At 37.4% G+C, this 15,413-nt stretch overlaps 1 long non-coding RNA gene across 2 annotated transcripts in view; it reads left to right on the top strand.

Moving 5' to 3' along the window:
- LOC118162359 overlaps positions 1–9,968 on the top strand; it is a 54,182-nt gene extending 44,214 nt beyond the window's left edge. The window contains exons 5-6 of one of the 2 annotated variants that reach the window (XR_004748414.1): positions 2,031–2,148; positions 7,385–7,423. This is a non-coding gene — a long non-coding RNA (uncharacterized LOC118162359). Of the gene's footprint in view, positions 1–2,030; positions 2,149–7,384; positions 7,424–9,930 lie in introns of those variants that run through there. The other variant, XR_004748416.1, reaches the window with a different exon arrangement.
- Positions 9,969–15,413: the final 5,445 nt, after the last annotated feature.

Below are 15,413 nucleotides of genomic sequence, written 5' to 3'. Positions count from 1 at the left end.
TTTTTTATATATATTTTTTTGCTATTGAATATAGCAAAAAAAAAAAATGCTATATGCCTGTTACATCCTCTTTTTGACAGAGTGTTTTTTAGGATATCAATAAAATCTCCTTGTGCTTACCATAAACCCTCCTATCCCAGGAAGAACAACAATTGGCTCAGGAGCGGTCTGTCCCCACATGCCCAAAGACGAGCCAGCGTGGAAGAAGACTGGCCTGGCTGAGCAGAGAGCTGTGGCTCGAGCTTAGGAGAAAAAAGAGGGTTTATAATCTTTGGAAAAGATTATAAATTATAATTATAATCTTTGGAGGGTGGGCCACTCAGGGGGACTACAAGGATGCTGCGAGGCGGTGCAGGGACAAAATCAGAAAGGCCAAAGCTCATCTGGAGCTCAATCTGGCCACTGCTGTTAAAGACAACAAAAAATGTTTTTATAAATACATCAACACAAAAAGGAAGACTAAGGAGAATCTCCACCCTTTACTGGATGTGGGGGGAAACTTAGTAATCAGAGATGAGGAAAAAGCTGAGGTGCTTAATGCCTTCTTTGCCTCAGTCTTTAACAGCAAAACCAGTTGTTCTCTGGACGCCCAGTACCCTGAGCTGGTGGAAGGGGATGGGGAGCAGAACCTGGCCCCCACAATCCATGAGGAAATGGTTAGCGACCTGCTACAGCATTTGGATGTACGCAAGTCGATGGGGCTGGATGGGATCCACCCGAGGGTACTGAGAGAACTGGCGGAGGAGCTGGCCAAGCCGCTTTCCATCATTTATTGGCAGTCCTGGCTATCGGGGGAGGTCCCAGCTGACTGGCGGCTAGCAAATGTGACACCCATCTACAAGAAGGGCCGGAGGGTAGACCCGGGGAACTATAGGCCTGTTAGTTTAACATCAGTGCCAGGGAAGCTCATGGAGCAGATTATCTTGGGTGTCATCATGAGGCAGTTGCAGGGCAAGCAGGTGATCAGGCCTAGTCAGCATGGGTTTATGAAGGGCAGGTCCTGCTTGACAAACCTGATCTCCTTCTATGACAAGGTGACACGCTTAGTGGATGAGGGAAAGGCTGTGGACGTGGTCTACCTTGACTTCAGTAAGGCATTTGACACTGTCCCCCACAGCATTCTCCTCAGGAAACTGGCTGCTCATGGCTTGGACTGGCGTACGCTTCGTTGGGTTAAGAGCTGGCTGGATGGCCGGGCCCAAAGAGTTGTGGTGAATGGAGTCAAATCCAGTTGGATGCCGGTCACTAGTGGCGTTCCCCAGGGCTCGGTGCTGGGGCCGGTCCTCTTCAATATCTTCATTGATGATCTTCATTGAGTGCACCCTCAGTAAGTTTGCAGATGACACCAAGGTAGGTACGTGTGTCGATCTGCTCGAGGGTAGGAAGGCTCTGCAGGAGGATCTGGATAGGCTGGACCAATGGGCCGAGGCCAACGGTATGAAGTTCAACAAGGCCAAGTGCCGGGTCCTGCACCTGGGACACAACAACCCCAAACAGCGCTACAGGCTGGGAGATGTGTGGTTAGAAAGCTGCCTGGCAGAGAAGGACCTGGGAGTAGTGGTTGACAGTCAGCTGAATATGAGCCAGTAGTGTGCTCAGATGGCCAAGAAGGCCAGCAGCATCCTGGCTTGCATAAGAAACAGCGTGGCCAGCAGGTCCAGGGAAGTGATTGTCCCCCTGTACTCGGCTCTGGTGAGGCCGCACCTTGAGTAATGTGTTCAGTTTAGAGACGTTTAGATGTAGATCTGTGTTCAGTTTTAAAGACGTTTAGATGTAGAGCTTAGGGATATGGTTTAGTGGAAGATTTGTTAGCGTTAGGTCGGAGGTTGGACTCAATGATCTTGGAGATCTCTTCCAACCTAGACTATTCTGTGATTCTGTGATAAGCAAGTCCCCCAAAAGTAATTATCTCCTGGCAGATACCTGAGTGCAATTTGCATACAATTAGCATCAACAGAATCTTTAAAGATGGCATTTGAACATGTTTGGTCTATATAAAGTGATTAATTGAGATAAATAGTGTATAACAGACATCTAGGACAGGACACTGGAGGCAGCTGTGAAAAAGAAGGAATATGTACTGTCAAGAAAATCAAATGTCAAATGAAGAACATAAGGTCTTTTCCCTATTTTGAAGAATGACAGGCTGTAAGTATAAAGGCCAGAGTGTTACAGCCACAATAATGAAATAGCTAAACTGAAGGAAATATTTCACAAGGTTTCAGGAAAAATAATTAATATCTCAATAGAAATAATGTACAACAACTCCAGGTGGGACTTTTCACGCTGACTGGGGCACCAGGAGAGAGAAATGATGACAGGACTGTGACATGGTGCCATACATGAGTTCAGAGGGGATAGTGAACGTGGAGCATGGAGGAGGAGGTTTGGCACAGACAGGTCCCTCAGTCATCCGTGCTTGGACAGGGACAGTTAGGGTTCTCTCCCCCTCCCTCTCCTATCACCCAGTCTTTGGGGAAGGCAAAAAATGGCTTGTCTTTTAGGTAGATTGATTAAGACAAGGGACAGTGTTCAGTGCCATTGTCCCTCACAGCTTCATTGTCTTGTTGTCATTTGAAAAGAAAAGCATGTTTTCACGTTGCCTTTTTGTTAATTAGAAATTACAAGTTTGAATTTTTCTCTGCATTTCAATCTGATGGGATTTTGTTTCACTGTTTACAGCAAGGCATTCTTGTTTAGTGGGATTTGGGGAGAGGAAGTGAAATGAAGATGACCAATATTTATATCAGGATTGGAGTATTGCTTAACTTAATTTTTAATGTGCTTATTACTGTTCAGTGTAGAGCAGCTGCTGGATTTCTATTTTCATAGAATCATAGAATGGCTTGGGTGGGATTTTTTTTCCTTTTTCCTTTCTTTAATTTTATTTGATTGCATTTGAAAGGAACCTAAAGTTAGAATAGGTTTTGCATGGTTAGAAATCTTGAAAACATCACAATAAATCAGGCCAGAACTAAATAGTAATTATAATTAGAATTTCATTAATCATTGACAATGAATTAACCATTCTTTAATTTATTTATGTAGACCTTATACTGAATAATGTGAATAAGTGAGCTGATATGGTCTATGTCTATTAATTCCCAGGGTCCATGGTGGAGAAAGATAGGTCACAGCAGTAGATTTACTAATTTCAGTAGGTTTCTATGAGATTACAATATTCAAATAAAATAAATTATATCAAACAAATAATAATATTGAAACCTTCTTTCCTGTTTTTATAGATGTTTTTTACTACCAGATTTATGCATATTTTAGATTCCTACAACAAAACTGGGGTTTAACTTATAAATTGTATTTGCTCATCTAAGTATTATATATTGACTGCATAGGCCAGGCAGGGATATTTGCATTTACAGATGGCACTGGCACTCTGCTCTCCTCTCCATGCCATTTCTGTCTTTCAGCTATACCTATTCACACACAGTGTACATGCAATGAAGGAGTATGTATATATGTGTGCTGGTATTTAAAGCATAAACGAAAAACCTTATAGCTAACTCAGGTAAAAAAAGAGCAAAGATAGCAAAGAGAAAAAAGCAAACAAGCAGGAGAATGAGTCATGGAAGAGAGGAAAACATCTGCATGGTCACAGGAGGAGTAAACCTGTCTGGAAAACACTGGAAATCTTCTGTTGAGAACAGTCAAGGTGGCTGATGTGGGTGTAGGTGTGCTGTACCCCATACCTCTGCTGTGGCAAAGGAGAAGAAGGGATGAACAAATAGCCTCTGACTTGAATATCTGTTCCAGTCTGTCTTCTTAAGACTCTGTAAGAAATCCTTTTGTCACAGACCATCTTTTTTAAAGCCTGGCTCATATTTTTATCATTTCTGTATATGAGATGTCTAATAATAAATCCTGATTTATAAGACAATAACTGAGGAGAAAATTAAGCCAGGTAAAAAAGGCTTAAAAGATTTTCTTTTCTGGCAACATAATCTGGCAATACACAAAGGTATTTCCAGTAGACAATAACAGATGGAGATATAGTTTATGGAACAATATATTTTTTCTTTTCTTCTTAGTGTGTTTAAAGAATTTAACTTAAGGCAGTGAAGATTTTCCAGGTAATAATGACAGAGATAAAACGTGGAATTATATGTCATTGTATCAGCTTATCTCAGATTTGTGAGGAGCAGTGCTCATCTAGGATCCTCTCTTGCATGATCATAAGCAAACACCCTGAGGGACTTTGGAAAGGTAAATCTGGTGTCTCCTATTCCCTACATACCTCACATAACTCATTGCTCAGTTTCCCTAAATATGAGACAATATTGATGCAAACATACTTAACTTCATTTGTCTTTTTTGTACTTCATTGTCATTAGTCCAGAGAACATTTTCTTCATGGTGACCAAGGTCAGCAGAAAGGTTGAGTCTGTTCCTCAGTAATGAGGGCATCATTCTCTGGACAAAAACCTGACAGATCCCTCATGCTTGGTGGCTCCTGCTCCCCAGGATGCTCTCTTCAGAAAGTGGACTTGCTGCAAGGATTGTTCCCTTGATGGAACTGGTGAAGCTCTATTGTCTACAGGTATAATAAAACTTGTGAATTTGAAATCATTTGAGACTGTCAAAGATACCAAAATTCCACCAAAGAATTCCTCCCATAGATGGGAGGAAATTAACTTTTCTAAACATTGAAAATAACACACATTTTCTACATGTAAGTAATAATAATAAACATTGTATAGAGACAGTAATTGAAAAAAAATTAATTTGAATTGGCTTAAAATAGGTTATTACAGAGAGCGAGGAAAATCACTGATAACTAGAAGACATTATTTTTCATAGCAAGATACCAGTCTGATATCTTTTGCTCTGCAGTGTTTTGTTGGGGGTCTGTTACAGCTGACAATTTATTGAAAGAAAAAGAAAACATGACAGAAGTCTTTGACAGGTTTGTTTATCAAAAAAAAAAAAACCAAATTCTGTACTATTTTTTTTTTTTTCGAAAACAATACATTCACAAAGCGCAGCTACTGATGAACAGAAAGAGTAAAAAAAAAAACATTGTTGATCAGTTCAGCGACTTCTGGTACTGCATTTTCTTTAAATATTCATGGTTTTTAAATGAAAAAAAATAATAATCTTGAAATCTGCTAGAGAGAAGGAAAGACTATTCCCATATCTTAGCCCTACTATTTGCTTAACTGGATTCCCAAAAGAGTAGCTGTATCAGGAAAAGGGGCAATCTGACTATTAAGTCTGTTAACCCAAGTGGACTATAAAGCAAAAAGATATCCTAAACATTTACAAAATGTCTTTTCTCCTCACTATAGTATGAATTCACTCTTTTTGAACTAAGGAGGCCAACTGAAGCTAGCCAACTGAAGGGAGCTAACTGAATATGAATTACATGGCCAAATGTTACTTCAAGGGTCTAGTCCTAATTTCATGTTTCATAAGACCTACTGATGACTTTATTTATTTTTTCCTTATTTGTGAGTATTATAGTCTAGTTTAATAAAATAAATTGCTTGCAACAATAGCAAGTACAGAACACAATTGCCTTCATGCCAGTGAAACAAGATTTTTCATGCAAGCAAGATGAAGATGTTGATCATTTACTTATAATGAAGTCCAACTCATCACCATGAATCATTTTCAATACATTTAAGATATTTTATGATAAGACATACAGAAGGTGAAATTATACTAGTTAATTGTTTTCTCAGAAGTATTTTACAAAAGGCAGTCAGAAACTGTATGAAGTGTTAAAAAACATTTCTTGCACTAAGGCACAGTAAATGTTTTTTCACAGTTCTGTTGTGCCTATTCTTCAATTTAAGATGTTCCTTGCTAACTTTTCCTAACCCTTTTGAAAATTAATGTATGTTATCTTTGATATGTTTTTTCACTAAAACTTACAGTTGGTCTTTTTGAACTTTAAATTTGAAAAGACCACCATCCATTCATATTTCTTCTCAAAATAAACATTTAAACTTGAGTAATTCAACAGTTAATGTAATATGCATCTCAGTAGAATAATTTAACTTATCTTATTCTGTTCTCCATTATAAACCAATACCTACAACAAATTCTGTTGTAGATTCTCTTTTGATGCCAATATTTTTGTCCACAGCATATCTGTGCAAAGAAAAGAAAAAGAAATAGGGGATCAACATCCTAAAAAGCTATCAGAAATATATTGTTTGAAATTTCTAGCATGACTTCTGCTTTGTGTTTGTGTTGTGTGTGTTTGTGTGTATGTGTGAAAAATTATGATGGGAACCAGTGCAAGCTGTCTAGGGAAGTAAAGTGCAGTTGAAGGCTTTGGTGAGCCTTTGGTGAACACTGGTGAGCACAAAAGTATTTGAACCATAATTTCCAGGAGGTGGTATTGATGGAGCTCTTATGAAATTTTAATTTTAAGACACACCACAAAACAATTTCATTAAATATTTTACAGACATGGAGGTAGAGAGTGGAACACAAGTCAACTCCCTAAAACGCTACTGTTTTCTACTGAAAAGCTTTTCATAAGGTTTACTGATACCAAAAGTGGGATCTTAACATATTATATAGACAGCCACAGACAATAAATAGACACAAAGGAACACTGAATAGAGCTAAATTGTAGATAAAGTCTTCCTAAACATCCCTGCTGTGTGAAATCTCCATGTCTTCTATCTGCTAAGTCTACCATGTCCTTTCTTCTGTATGTTCATCCCTACTTCAGCCTTCTCAGACCTACTTGCTTTCAGAAGCTAGGTACTCTTGATATGTATTAAGGCCTGTCACCTTCATGTTGTCCTCAGTAGGATGGCAGCAGATTTACTGAGGAAAATGCCCACTTTATATCAGGATACAAACCCAGATATACAGACTTATGCATAGGCTAGGTTTTTGTAAGGGGCACCTAAGTTCAAAATGCTGATTCTTGAACTTCCTTCTGAATCCCAACCTAGCCTAGCCAGGGTCACATAGCACCCCCCCCCCCCCCCCCCCCCAGCATAAGAATTAAATTCTTAGAAACTGTTGTTGGGTGCCCTGCTAATACTCAGGCTTGCGAGTCCCCTCCCATGGAGCACTGCAATACAGAGGTGGAACATTCCCTTTATCACACTTCACTGGGGTATAAGGTACCACAAGGAACTACATTCACACTCTGCATCAAGCCCATGTCAGTACTGTGCCTGTTTTCCTCTGTTAGTTCCTTCCATGTGTAATGTAACAAAAACCCTGAATGTTAGCAGTCCAGAGATGTACTGAAGTTCCCTGCAGCTTAGTTATGGGACTGCCATGGCATATGTTGAGAGGACAGCTATGTCCAGTCACAAATTTATCTGCAGTGCATCCACACTACCAGCACATTTTCCCTAAATCCATGAAGTCATAGAAAAAGCTTGTTTTATTGCAGCAATGGATACAACACACCAGGAGGAATTTTGTTATGAAGAGAACCTCTTTGTTGATGACTGCCTGTGGAGCAGGGTCTGTGTGGAAAGGGAATAAAAGTCATAGCTGGAGGAAAACGGCTTACTTTGGGCTTCTATGTTGAAATGCAATATACTTTTTAAAATTGCCACAGTGACGGGGAATTGTTTGTTATGGGCACATACAGAAGGAGTATGGGTAAGAAAACACAGCACGCTTTTTATAGGAGGGTGACTGCTCATTTAGCTGGAACAAGGTAAATGAAATTCATAAAGCAAAACACAATAAACCCAGAAATTTGGAAAGACTTCACTGCACAGGTAATTGTAAACTAGTATTTTAGAGATGTTACGCATATTTATGAACAGAATTTTTCTTGATATGCTGGGCCAAATTTAGGGCTATATTTAATACTTTAAATATATAACAGGTGTTTTTTAATTGCAGATGTTACCATAGACTTAGGTTCAGTGTCATATACTGGTTTTAAATGAGCTACCACAAATTTTAGGGTTTGAATGCTACTCTTGAAAAATACTACATTTCTATATTATAGTGATAAGGAGGGTTAAATGAATGCTGGATTATGCTACAGCACAGATTACTGTTTAGATCTTGCATTTATGTTTTTCCTTTATAGATTTTTCACATTATTACCACTAGAGCTTGCTACAGTGCAATCAGATAGACTTCAATATATTCATTTCAAATCACCGACTGATAGAGATATCAAATTTCCAACTCTGCACTTTGTAAACCCCAAATTAAAAAATAAAAAAATAAAAAAATTAATATGCAGGGAAGGGGAAGGTAAATTTCAAAGTGGCCATCAGATAATTATATAGGGCATTTGTAGGAGGTTTATCTATGTTTGCTTTGAGAATCCTATTAGTCAAGACTTATTATACAAGCTGGGAGAGACTTCAACAGAACTTTATTCCTTCATCTTATGTCATTCTGTTGAAATCCAGTTACATAATGAAATAAGGTATTTTTGGTTGGGCTTACACTTTAAAAAGAGAAGGGACAAAGTTTCAACAGCGTCAGAATAGATCATTTTTGATTTTTTTTTTTTCATGAAACATTTACAGCTATTGTTTTACGAGACTGTTTTCATTTTAATATTCTGTTTCATTTTATAGCAATTTTAAATATGAAAGTTGAACACTGAAATGAAATTATTGTAATGACTAGAAAAACATATCTTTTTCTGTCCTGCCTCTTCCAGACTTTTTTTCAGATCAAATTTTGAAAAGTTTAGTTTCCTTTCCATATGGAATTAAGCCATATTTCCAAATCTATAAATTATTGGCAAATTGAAGTCCTTTATCTTTCACACAGCTCCACTTGTGATAAAATTTGTGAAGTCATCCAATGAGAACTGGTCAAAAGAAAAGAGATTATTTTCTCATCGATACTGAATATTTGCTTTCTGAATCTGAATGCAATGGCTTATGAAAAACACCAGTGAAATCAAAGAAAGAAATAAAAAAAAGATTATGATTGCAACAGTCTCCCTCTGTGATTTATTATTTATTTATTTATTTTTGAGAACTCCAGCTTCTATTGATTTGTTCACCCTTGTTTTCAGTGGTTGAAACTATGGATCACTTGGTCAGACAGTTTTTTCAGATCCTAATACAGCTTAGTGACTAAAGCCAATGTAGTTCTCTTTTACTTTCATCCGTCATCGGAGTGAAAGCACACATAGCATACATCCTTTCAAGTAGATTTTAAAGTAATATTATGTGTAAGAGGAAAAATTTGAAAATAACAGTATGAACATTTTTAAAAAAGGTGATAAATATGGAAATAATAGTGGAATGAGGGATATTTTTTCTTCATTGAACAAACCATTTTACTGTTAGGGAGGCTGACTTTAAGAATCAAAATCAGGAGAAAATATAATTACAAAGCTACACACCGAAAGGACAACCCTGTCCAGGGATGTTAAGAAGTAGCTGGAGTACCTGCTACAAGGGATTCCTTTTTTTTTTTTTTCCTCACATATATCCTCTTCCAAGCCTCTGTTGCACTATTCAATTCAGTATGATACATGGACTTAATGTTTTCTCTCATTTTTTACTCACAGTTCTATTGTGCCTGCTGTCTGTACTGGTATGGGTTTCCTAGTGCTTTTGTGGTGCTCTGTAGTCAGTATGAACTACCTTCATGCAGGAATCATGGTGGTAGCAGCCCAGAATTAAATTGGTTTTCATTGCATGCTCTTTCACAAATCCTTCTGTGCATTGTTACACCTGACCCCCGTTTTTCAGTACTAATGTTTTTTAAAATCTCCCTACCTCTGAAATATTACACATCAAAAAATATTTATTTGATTCTAGTCTGGGATGACATCATAATTTTCACTTAAAAGCTTCTACTCTAAGCAGATGTATCCATTGTACTCTTTAAATATTATTGGTTCAGTCCTTCTACATTCTTTTTTACAGTTTCCATTTCTTTCCTAGTCAGGCAGTATTGACTCAAGGTTCTAGTAAGCTCATTTTTTTTTCTTCCAATGTTTAGTTGAGAAGATAATGTAGAATGGATCAGCTAGCTCACAGAGCACTTCACAGAGAACCCAGGTCAGTACATGAGAGTCTTCTGTTATTTTGTGAATTTACCTGTAATATATATCACAGAATCACAGAATAGTCTAGGTTGGAAGAGACCTCCAAGATCACCGAGACCAACCTCTGACCTAACGCTAACAAGTCCTCCACTAAACCATATCCCTAAGCTCTACATCTAAACGTCTTTTAAAGACCTCCAGGGATGGTGACTCAACCACTTCCCTGGGCAGCCTATTCCAGAGACTAACAACCCTTTCAGTAAAGAAGTTCTTCCTAATATCCAACCTAAACCTCCCCTGGCGCAACTTTAGCCCATTCCCACTCATCCTGTCACCAGGCACGTGGGAGAACAGACCAACCGCCACCTCGCTACAGCCTCCTTTCAGGTACCTGTAGAGTGCAATAAGGTCGCCCCTGAGCCTCCTCTTCTCCAGGCTAAATAGTCCCAGCTCCCTCAGCCGCTCCTCGTAAGACTTGTTATCCAGACCCTTCACAAGCTTCGTAGCCCTTCTCTGGACTTGCTACAAGCACCTCCATGTCCTTCTTGTAGTGAGGGACCCATATGTTATTGTTTCACCAGAAATATAATTAATCTCACCGGATGTTAGTTGGAAAGATTCATCATTTGATTGGAAGAGGAAGGAAAATATTTACCTCCAAAATCTATATTCATTTTGGATATCCTAATATTTATGCTTGCATTTCATTTCCTACTCCAAATGTTGCCTTCATGTATATCCTAAAGCACTCTAAAAAGTGTGAAGTTAGATGTATACATTAGCAATGTGATAATATTTTAACAGTTATAAGAGCTAAAATGACACTTTTTTTTTTTTTTTTTTTTTTTTTTTTTTTTTTTTTAAGCAAGCTTCCATATCACTTTCTCTGTGTGCTACTTGTGATCTACCAGGGATGTACAGAAAAAGAGAAATGAGAGTTGTTGATGAATATATTTAGCATCGCTCAAAAATAACATTTTCTTTTTCATCTCCTTATTTATATGAATTACAGGCTTATAAAAGGAAATAGGGTTAGAAAAACAGGATATATGTATGAAAGTATCACTTTCATGATTCAGACAAATGATGGGAATACTATGCTATATCTAGAAGACTTCTTCACTTAGCTCATGTAAAATAGTCCACAGTCCTCAGGAATATGTCATCCTAACTCTGTACATGCAAGGCAGAACACAGACAGAACTAAATGGTTTTTATTTTTTCATATTTTTTTTTCATACCATACTTCCTGTGTAGGATATGATATGACAGCATGATAGCAGATGAACTGAAGTTCAGATGGATGCTCTTTACAGTCCACAAACACATTTTTAACAATTCCTATGGAAAGAAAGGGTCATTTAGATTGGTGGCCCTTGGATTTTAGAGCACTATTATTAAATGAAAGACTCACAAAATGTTTTTTTCTTTGAGGCTGAAAAGCATTAATTCATCGATTTTTCCTTTGATCACTAAAATCAATGACCATTGTGCTGTATACGTATTCTGTCCTTTTTCATTTTCCTCTTTTAATTAATACAGGTGGTTCTTTTATGTGGTGTTTAAGTATTTCTGTGATTCAGCTTGTACATTATGGTAGGTTTATAATAAATTTTATACTACAGAGTTGTCATTGGAAATGGACTATAGCAAAATTATGCCAAATGGCAGGGTCTCTCCTGCAGCTTTTGACATAGTTCTTCTTGTTTTACTGAAAGTCATCTTCAGAGAAGATCTAATAGCCTTCAGAGCCCTCTGGCCTTTTCAAAGGATCTTTTTCTATTTCTATTTCAGTGTGTCATCTATTGAAATAATTTTATTTATACAAAAATATTCCACTGGAATCTTTCTGGACCTCATCTTCACGATATAGAATGCATTTCAATCTGATAAAAACAAACAAACAAACAAACAAACAAAAAAAAACAGTTTATGGCTGAATCATGTTAATTTCATTTGTTTTTAAAACAAACTGCCCACTCCTCTCTCATAACTGTTTCACTCCCTTCTCATAGCAATGTAGAGCAAATGTGCAGAGAATTCTGATATTCTGGGGTAAACTTCACTGAGCATCTCCAAATTGCTTCTTTTATTTCTTGTACCCAGAAACATGATGAAAATTTGCTTACAAATTTAAAGAAAAAAGGAATAAATTAACTATTCCACTGAGTATTCAGTATGAATGGCACAAAAAATGTTCTGTCCTTGAAGTCACTTCAGCAAGGCAGTATCTTAATTCATCCTACATATTTTCTTCTGGAAGAGAGTAAGTCATTAGAGTCTTTTGACAATGTAGCTCAGTACCCTTTATTAAAGGACTTAGACAACTGACTGTCTGTTTCTCGTCCATGTTGTTCCCCCCGCACCCCCCCCCCCCCCGTTGTTGGTTTTTTTTTTTTTTTTCTGGGAAAATTGGATGTTCCTGAAAGGGAAGGATTAACAGCTTTACTTCACATGAAATAAATACTAGAAGGATATCTGCTAACTTTAACAACACTGCTTCACTGTGCTGTCTTTTGTCCTAACAGAATTTCTGTTCTAATTGTGTCTAATACAGGCATAATTTTTTTGTGGTATTAGGACATAGCGTGACACACATGTGCAATCTGTTGGCTTATTTATGTCCATCTTCATCATTTTCTAACATACTGTCTCTTTGCTGCAGAGCAGCCTATCAGAATGTGAATAAAAATAATCATCCCAAACCCCAAGAATCACCCTGGTGCCACAGCATGATTTCCTGTGACACTTGTTTGATTTTGTAGAATTCTGTAATCTTTCTAGAGTAATATTCTAAAAGTCTAATTCAGTGCCATGTAAAAAGAGAATCTCTGTTATGGGTGGGATCTGCACAGCATTCTGCATGTGGGTGGGAGTCCTCTTTGATGCTACACTGCTTGGGGCACCCAGCATCTAAAGGTACATAAAATTATCTGTGCACTTCTTAAAAAGTTAGCTCTAATAAAAATATATATATATTTAAAAAATGCTTTAAATCATAGAGTTAAGTGCTTTCCTAACTTACAAATGGACCAACTTATCCTGGTCCAAAACAGATAGGTTTTCTTAATTATTCAAAATTCAAAATTTTATACCTTTCAGATGACTGATGACTGATATTTTAATGTGTGGTTTGGTATAGTGCTACCTGGGCAATTCCTCCCTCTGTTGCAACCTCTATTCTGCCTTCCTAGGGCAAAAGCCCTGCAGCTGGAGAGAAGATACTGAAGGGCTGGAGGGGCACTCCCTTGGTGAGGGATCTGTGGCTGGTGAAGGAGACACCCTTCTCATGTTGCCGTTTCATGATCCTCTCTTTCCTTCTGCAACCTGGGCTGAGCCCAAAGATTGTGGATGTGCTGAATAGTTTTATAATGGATGTTAATTAGACTTGGTTATATTTAAATTATTTTCCCTTATCCTCTCTGTCTTTTTATTTTTGTGCCTTTGTTTACTGTCTAACTTCTGCATGGGTGAAAGGTGGAAAAGTACTATAACTACTGTCACAGAGAGAAAGAAGATAAACAAAGACCACAACTATTTTTCCATAGACCAGGTAATGCAGCTTCTGCTCAATAGATGTTATGGCTGTGTGTGGAAAAGCAAATAATCCTAAAAGCTTTGTCTGCTATTTCTGTCATAGATCTGGGAGTGAATTGCTTCATATCTCATTTTTGACTATAAATCATATTTTACTGAGCATTTTAAGTGAATTCTAGCTAAAGATATTCAGGTGTATATTCAGTCAGGAATATCTAGGTTCTGTTTTCAGTCCCACTAACATTTTCCTCATACATAATGCTCAGTAGATCATTAGACTGTGCTTGGAAGGTTAGCAGGTAAGTATGAGGCTCTGCTTATCAGGATCAGAATGGTAACAGCAATTTCATGCTAAAACAAAGTCTTAGAAACAAAAGTTCAGCCACTTGAAATATTTAAAGCTTTTTCAGGAGAAAAAATATAACAAATTACTAAAAAAACTGACTTTTATCTTGTAAATGTTTAGATTATTAAAAATAAATGGTGGTAACTTTCTGAAAATTTCCCTAGAATCTACAGGAAGGTGATAACAAAGACAACTTTTATTACTCTGGGACCTTTTTTTTTTTTTAAAAAAAAAAAAAAAAAAAAGGCATTTTGCCTTGTTTTTCTGTATTCTTTCGTTATAAAAGGACAGAGCTGGCTATCAAGGGAGCATTCCTGCTGTAAGAGGGAGGGTGTATTTTGAATCATGTCAAAGATGAAGAAGTTGTTTTTGCTTCGTCTTAATGACCATAGTTTCTAAGTTGCACTGTCTCATGACAGCAGACTGCACTGGAACAATTCAACTGTTAAAAAAAATACTTTTGTATTAACCAAGACACAGAGAAGTGTTATTAAGATTTACCAGTTGTTAACAGAAGCATTCTAAATGTACACAGAAAAGTGTAAAGATAGAAAAAGTATATCACAGAACTGAAAAAAAAAAAAAAAAGGAGGGGGGATTTCATGCATTTTGACAAGAACTTAATGGTTTTAGCTCAAGAAAAAAGATGTGGTATTATTCTGGTCAAATTGACAAATAAATGCTTAATATAAGAAAAATATTTTTTTGAATTTTATTACTTTATGAATCCATGGAAAGATGGTGGGAAAATAAGAGTCAGCAAAGGCTAACTGTCCAGAAACTTTTGGAGAGGTAAAAGGAGAAACTGGAGAGGTGAAAGCAACAGAAGACAAGGAAGGACAAGGGTCAGAATATGATCACCTATGTCAGAATGGAAAGATGGAGTCCTGGGATTTGACCAGGAGGGGTTAGTAAGAGCTCACGTTTCTGTAGAGCTCAAGAGAGAGAAGGCATATTGAAGATGACCTAAGGTAGGACAGTAAGGAAATTAATGAGTTAGTGATGGAAAGGATCAACAACTGAAGATTGTTATGGGAAAATGCTGTTTATAGAGATGTGAATGACTAAAATATGATTATTTTGAGTGGGAAAAGAGAGGAATGATGCTGAGGAGAAGAGGATAAAAAGAGGAAGAAAAGAATAGAATGTCTGGGACAGTATGATGAAGATCAGGAAATACTACAGCGTGGAGTGAATAGTTTGGGTGGAGAAGTCAGAAGGGACAAGATTAGACTAAACTAGACTAGAATAAATCAGTTGGAAGGGACCTACGAAGATCATTGAGTTCAACTGCCTTACCTCTTCAGGGCTAACCAGAATTTAAAGTATATTAGTGAGGGTATTATTCAAACACCTTGAACACTGACAGGCATGGGACATCAACGACCTTGCTAAGAAGCCTGTTCCAGTGTTTGACCTCTCTCATGGTAAATAATTTTTTCCTAATAACTAGTATTTTTGCCTTTCCCACACATCTTATTAGTTACCAGGGAGAAGAGACCAGTACATCCCTCTCTATTTCACCACCTCAGGAAGTTGTAGAGAGCAAAGAGG

This window comes from Oxyura jamaicensis, chromosome 2 (assembly GCF_011077185.1).
Source record: "Oxyura jamaicensis isolate SHBP4307 breed ruddy duck chromosome 2, BPBGC_Ojam_1.0, whole genome shotgun sequence".
NCBI classification, from domain to species: domain Eukaryota; kingdom Metazoa; phylum Chordata; class Aves; order Anseriformes; family Anatidae; genus Oxyura; species Oxyura jamaicensis.
The sequence above is the reverse complement of the archived record's forward strand: the minus strand, read 5'-3'. Positions and strand labels throughout refer to the sequence as shown.